The following is a 6000-nucleotide window of genomic DNA, read 5'->3' on the forward strand; positions in this document are numbered from 1 at the left end:
GCACTCTGAGAATGAAAAAGCCTGTCTATGTTGGGGGCCAACTGCATCTCTGTAGACCTTGTTATCTTTTCAGTGATGTGTTTCCTGAAAGTTTTGTTTAAACTACACCATACTTGCAAACTATTGCTCCTGAAGATGTGTAAGGATGGTTGACAGAAATGAAAAAGTTGTTTCTCTGCGACTATGTGTAGTTCTGGACACAGGCAGAGCTGCTTCAGGCCCAGGTTACAAAAAACAGAACAGGGCTGGGAAATTGGCCTTGGGAACCTGAAGCACTGGGGGCACTAAAAAGCAATGAGCTAGACCCAGTCTCCAATATTCTCATGATGGTCTCTGTAGGCTCCTTCCATTGACCTAAGGGGTAGTGACTATCGATTTGTCCCAGAAGTTGTACAGTGACTGTTGCTAATGAACTGATTTGCCACAGGTGAAGCTTCCTTTGGGATAGTGGACAGGGAGGAAATATTTTGTAGGGACAGAGGGAAATTGGAATTCCTGCTGGAGTAGATGTGGACAAGAAAACAGACTCTGGTCTTGGCTTTATCTTTGTACTTGAAAAGTAAGAAGGCCGGGTGCGGTGGCTCACGCCTATAATCCCAGCACTTTGGGAGGCTGAGGTGGGTGGATCACGAGGTCAAGAGATCGAGACCATCCTGGTCAACATGGTGAAACATCGTCTCTACTAAAAATACAAAAATTAGCTGGGCATGGTGGCGCATGCCTGTAGTCCCAGCTACTCAGGAGGCTGAGGCAGGAGAATTGCCTGAACCAAGAAGGCGGAGGTTGCAGTGAGCCGAGATCATGCCATTGCACTCCAGCCTGGGTAACAAGAGCAAAACTCCGTCTCAAAAAAAAAAAAAAGGAAGAAAAGTAAGTAAATAGAATAGAAGGGAATAGAATAGGGACCCTGAGTTATTGATTGGCAGAACAATTTTTTTATATCCAAAGCTAGTGAATCAGGGTCATTGGAATAGACCTTCTAAGGGAAATCAAATTAAGAACATGAAGGGTTGCCAGGCATGGTGGTTCACGCCTGTAATCCCAGCACTTCGGGAGGCCAAGGCAGGCAGATCATGAGGTCAAGAGTTTGAGACCAGCCTGGCCAACATGGTGAAACCCCATCTCTACTAAGAATACAAACATTAGCCAGGTGTGGTGGCGCGTGCCTGTAATCCCAGCTACTCAGGAGGCTGAGGCAGAAGAATTGCTTAAACCCAGGAGGTAGAGGTTGCAGTGAGCCAAGATTGTGTCACTGAACTCCAGCCTGGGCAACAGAGCAAGACTCTGTCTTGGGGAAAAAAAGAAAAATAAAGGGTTTCTGGGGCCAATACTTGTTGTAGGAGCCTGGACATGGGCACATGCCTTTCTGGCACAGCCATTTACGTTGAGACTTGTGGACATCTACAAAGGCATATGTTAGCCCCATATGAGGTAGATGAGTTTCCACCTGGGCTTACTGCTTAATATTAGGTGTCCATTTTTTTCTAGAGCAAGAGATAGACAGCTGTCCCTTATTAATGCAAGAGGAAAATAATGATCCTTCTTACCTGTATTTACCTGCAGGGCAATGACTTAAACTGGGATACATGAGCATCAGTAGGGCTTAGCGGAAAGAAACGGCAGCTTTGACGTTCACACCCCAGCTCTATCTACCTCTTGGTTTTATGACTAAGATCATTAACCTCTCTGACCTTCAGTTTCCTCTGCTGTAAAGTAAAGGTCTCTTTCTTGCATTTTTCATTATCAGGCGTCCCCAGACTTTTTACACAGGGGATCAGTTCACTGTCCCTCAGACTATTGGAGGGCCGCCACATACTGTGCTCCTCTCACTGACCACCAATGAAAGAGGTGCCCCTTCCTGAAGTGTGGCGGGGGGCCAGATAAATGGCCTCAGGGGGCCGCATGTGGCCCGCAGGCCGAAGTTTGGGGACGCCTGTTCATTATGATTATAGATCACATAGATAAAGTATTTAGCCCAGTGCTGGCACATGGCAATAAATGATAGCCATCATGATTATTGCTCCAATAAAGCAGCTCTTTTAAGTCTAAGAAGGGATTCAAGAGCAAGAATGCAATTAGTAATAATACCTGTTCATAATTTCATTTAATCTACAAAATACTTGCATTATTGACATCATCCTCACCATCAGCCTTCTACAGAAACTGGGGCTTTAAAATGTTACATAATTTCTTCAAGGCCATATGACTGGTAAATTGAAGAGCTGAGATTTCAGTCGAGTTCTGCCTGTTTTGAGAGTCCATGTTCTTAACCGTGTATCTTCAGATAACACACTGGCATTGTGGCTAGGCACTGAAAACTATATTGTCACCTTCTACAGACAACTAAATAGCTAGAAGCATAGCTTCTGGATGTCCAGGAGACTGGTTTGAATAGCCAGAATAGACAAGATCCAGAATTAGGGCACCCGTGATCAAGATGACCACATTGTCCTAGATGAATGTGGTAGCTCCTGCTTGAACGACTGACTTCTATAGAGTTGATGGGTGTCTTGTAGTTACTAAAATAATTTAGTAGCAGGAGGAACAAAAGTTCAAATCCAGAAACTGGACTTTTTATGTTTAGAAAAGTAGATAGATACTGGTTTTTAAATTATAATTCTCCTACCAAAAAAAAAAAAAAGAAAAGAAAAACTCTAACAGGAACTCTAGGCAAAATATAATATCCTATAGTACATCTTTAAAAATAAAAATGAAGGAGTGAAAGTAAACACCATGACACAGAAAATGTGCTTGCAGCTTGAATCAAACATTGCCATGTACTTTAGGCTCCTCTGAAAACAGGGTAGTGAATGATATCCTTCTCAGACAGCCTCACTGGATCACGCCTAATGTGTTTCTCATAACTTGCCCGCCCTCAGGAATGCCTTTGAAATCAATGGGAAATTCAGACTTCATAGAATGAACTCCATATCTTGGCCTCTTTCAAGATTAAGACAATATCTACATTGGCCTTATTACAGCCAACATACTATACTTGTAACTGGAGAGCAGCCAAATCTTCCCTTTCATGTCACACCTCCGCTTCATTCCTAACTCCCCACAACTGGCTCGCTGGTTGGGAGGAAGGAACACTGCACCCTGACAATGCCCTTAGAGTCATTGCCCTTGTCGTAACCTATTTAATTCTTGGATTCACTGCCACTAGAGTCGTTTCATCATTATACTTTGATGGTGAAATATGTACTCACCTCAAACACTTCCTCCCAGTCTCACACCATTTCTCCTCTTCCCAAATATTCTTGGGACCTGTCTACAATTATAAATACTCAGAATATGGTTTCATCTTTTCATTTTCCCAAGAGTTCTTTGCTCAAACTCAAATATTGCATGTCATGCCACTGCCACTCGTTTAGCCTGGCAAATATTTATCTTTCAAGCTTTTCCTGATCACCCTCTAAGAAGGCGAGATACAGTAAGACATAATAAAATCATTGTTGTTTTAAGACATTTTGTTCTGTAACTGGAGAGCAGCCGAATATTTCCTTTCATCTCTGTAATTTGTTATAGAGCAATAGGTAACCAGGGCACATGTTCATGGTGTCATACCAATATATAAACATATTTATGTGGTAAATGTATAAGCAAATACCTAGCAATAATACACTCTGAATTCAGTTGGTGCTAATCACTCTGATAAAGTTACTTGTTCGCTCCTGCTGTCTAAAGCAGTGATTCTTAATTTTTTCATATTGCTTTTTTTTTACAGGGATACAAATGACAAATGGCATTCACCAACAGGACATGTTTCATGGTGTGCCTGATATCCATTGGTGTTCACTGTAAATGAGACTATGGGCCATGTAGCTGCCATCAGGAACAGATTTAGTATTTTGGGGAGCCTGAAGCTTCTACAAATTTGAGAAATTTCTTTAAGAAAACGTATCAGCTGGGCACAGTGGCTCAAGCCTGTAATCCCAGCACTTTGGGAGGCCGAGGCGGGTGGATCACGAGGTCAAGAGATTGAGACCATCCTGGTCAACGTGGTGAAACCCCGTCTCTACTAAAAATACAAAACATTAGCTGGGCATGGTGGCACGTGCCTGTAATCCCAGCTACTCAGGAGGTTGAGGTAGGAGAATTGTCTGAACCCAGGAGGTGGAAGTTGCGGTGAGCCGAGAGATCGCACCCTTGCAGCCTGGGTAACAAGAGTGAAACTCCGTCTCAAAAAAAAAAAAAAGAAAAAGAAAAAGAAAACTAATCATGAGGCTATGCCTGTAAAGCACTTTGGGAGGCCAAGGCAGGTGGATCACTTGAGCCCAGGAGTTTCAGTCCAAGCCAGGCAACATGGCAAAGCCCCATCCCTACAAAAAATTAGCCAGGTATCGTGGTGCCCACCTGTAGTCCCAGCTACTTGAGAGGCTGAGGTGAGAGGATCACTTGAGCCCAGGAAGTTGAAGCTGCAGTGAGCTGACATTGCACCACTGCACTCCAGCCTGGGTATTGGGAGTGAGACCCTGTCTCAAAAAACAAAACAAAACCAAAAAAGCCACAAAAAAAAAACAAATTGTGAATTAAAACAAATTATGAAAGTAAATGTTTATTTAGAATAGGAAAAGAAATCCCCTCAAAATCCCAAATTTTATAAAGCTGACACATACCACAAACATTACAAACATATAGAAATTTTTTTTTTATTTATTAACTTCATGGCATACCTTTCTTGACCATATTTTCTTTCTTTCTTTCTTTCTTTCTTTCTTTTTTTTTTTTCTTTTTTTGAGACAGGGTCTTCTCAGCTCTGTTGTCCAGGCTGGAGTACACTGGTGCGATCTCAGCTCACTGCAATCTCTGCCTCCCAGATTCTCCTGCCTCAGTCTCCCACGTAGCTGTGACTACAGGTGTGCACAACCATGCATGGCTAATTTTTGTATTTTTAGTAGATACAGGGTTTTGCCGTGTTGACCAGGCTGGTCTCAAACTCCTGATCTCAAATGATCCACCCACCTTGGCCTCCCAAAGTGCTGGGATTACAGGCATGAGTCAACTAGTCCAGCCTAAACCATTTTTTTCTGACTTTTTCACCATATAGTCTTTGACTCTTCATATTATGCCAATTTGGGGATAATCATTTCTGAAGACAGAATAGAAAGGCAATTCGGTTTTTCCTGTAGTGTATGAATAAAGTTTTTATTTATTGGTGACTTAGAGAAGTCTCTTTCAGTCTAGGCACGGTGGCTCACACTTGTCATCCCAGCACTTTGGGAGGCCAAGGAAGACAAATTGCTTGAGCCCAGGAGTCCGAGACCAGCCTGGGCAACATACAGAAACCCCATCTCTCAAAAAAAATGTAAAAATTAGCCAGGTGTGATGGCATGCACCTGTAGTCCCAGCTACTCGGAAGGCTGAAGTGGCAAAATCGCTTGAGCCAGGGAGGTTGACGTTGCTGTGAACTGTGATTACGCCACTGCACTCCAGCCTAGGTGATGCAATGAGACCCTATCTCAAAGGAAAAGAAAGGAAGAAAAGGAAAGGAAAGAAAGAGTTCAGCAAATTGAAAATGATGGTTCATGGTGGTTAGGTGGAAATGGGCCTAGTTATCCCCTCTTAGCTTCCCTTGGCTGGGGCCCAGAAGTCACCACACATACCGTAGAGGATTAAGGAGGTAGCTGAGTTAAGAACCAGAGGTCATCCTGGTGGTACAGGGGTGTTCAGTCCATGCCAGGAATCAGATGGAGGCTGTAGGTGAGATTCAGACAGACACACCAAGGAGACCTGAATCACAAAAAGGAGTACCAGGTCCTGGGTAAAAACCAACGAACAAAGCATAGAGTCAGCTCCAATTCCAGGGATACGAGTGCAAGGGACCCAGGAAGCAGACTAGCCAACTCACCTCACAGCAGAGCCCACCGAGGCCCCACATAAGAGCACTAGGATCCAGACACACATCCCAGGCCCCCTCCCGCAGCTAGCTGGTCACACAAGAAAGCTTCCCACCCTGTCTGCAATCTTGTTCCTTTAACGTTCAAGGAAGGAGTAGAA

The sequence above is a fragment of the Saimiri boliviensis genome, chromosome 1 (genome assembly GCF_048565385.1).
Source record: "Saimiri boliviensis isolate mSaiBol1 chromosome 1, mSaiBol1.pri, whole genome shotgun sequence".
NCBI classification, from domain to species: domain Eukaryota; kingdom Metazoa; phylum Chordata; class Mammalia; order Primates; family Cebidae; genus Saimiri; species Saimiri boliviensis.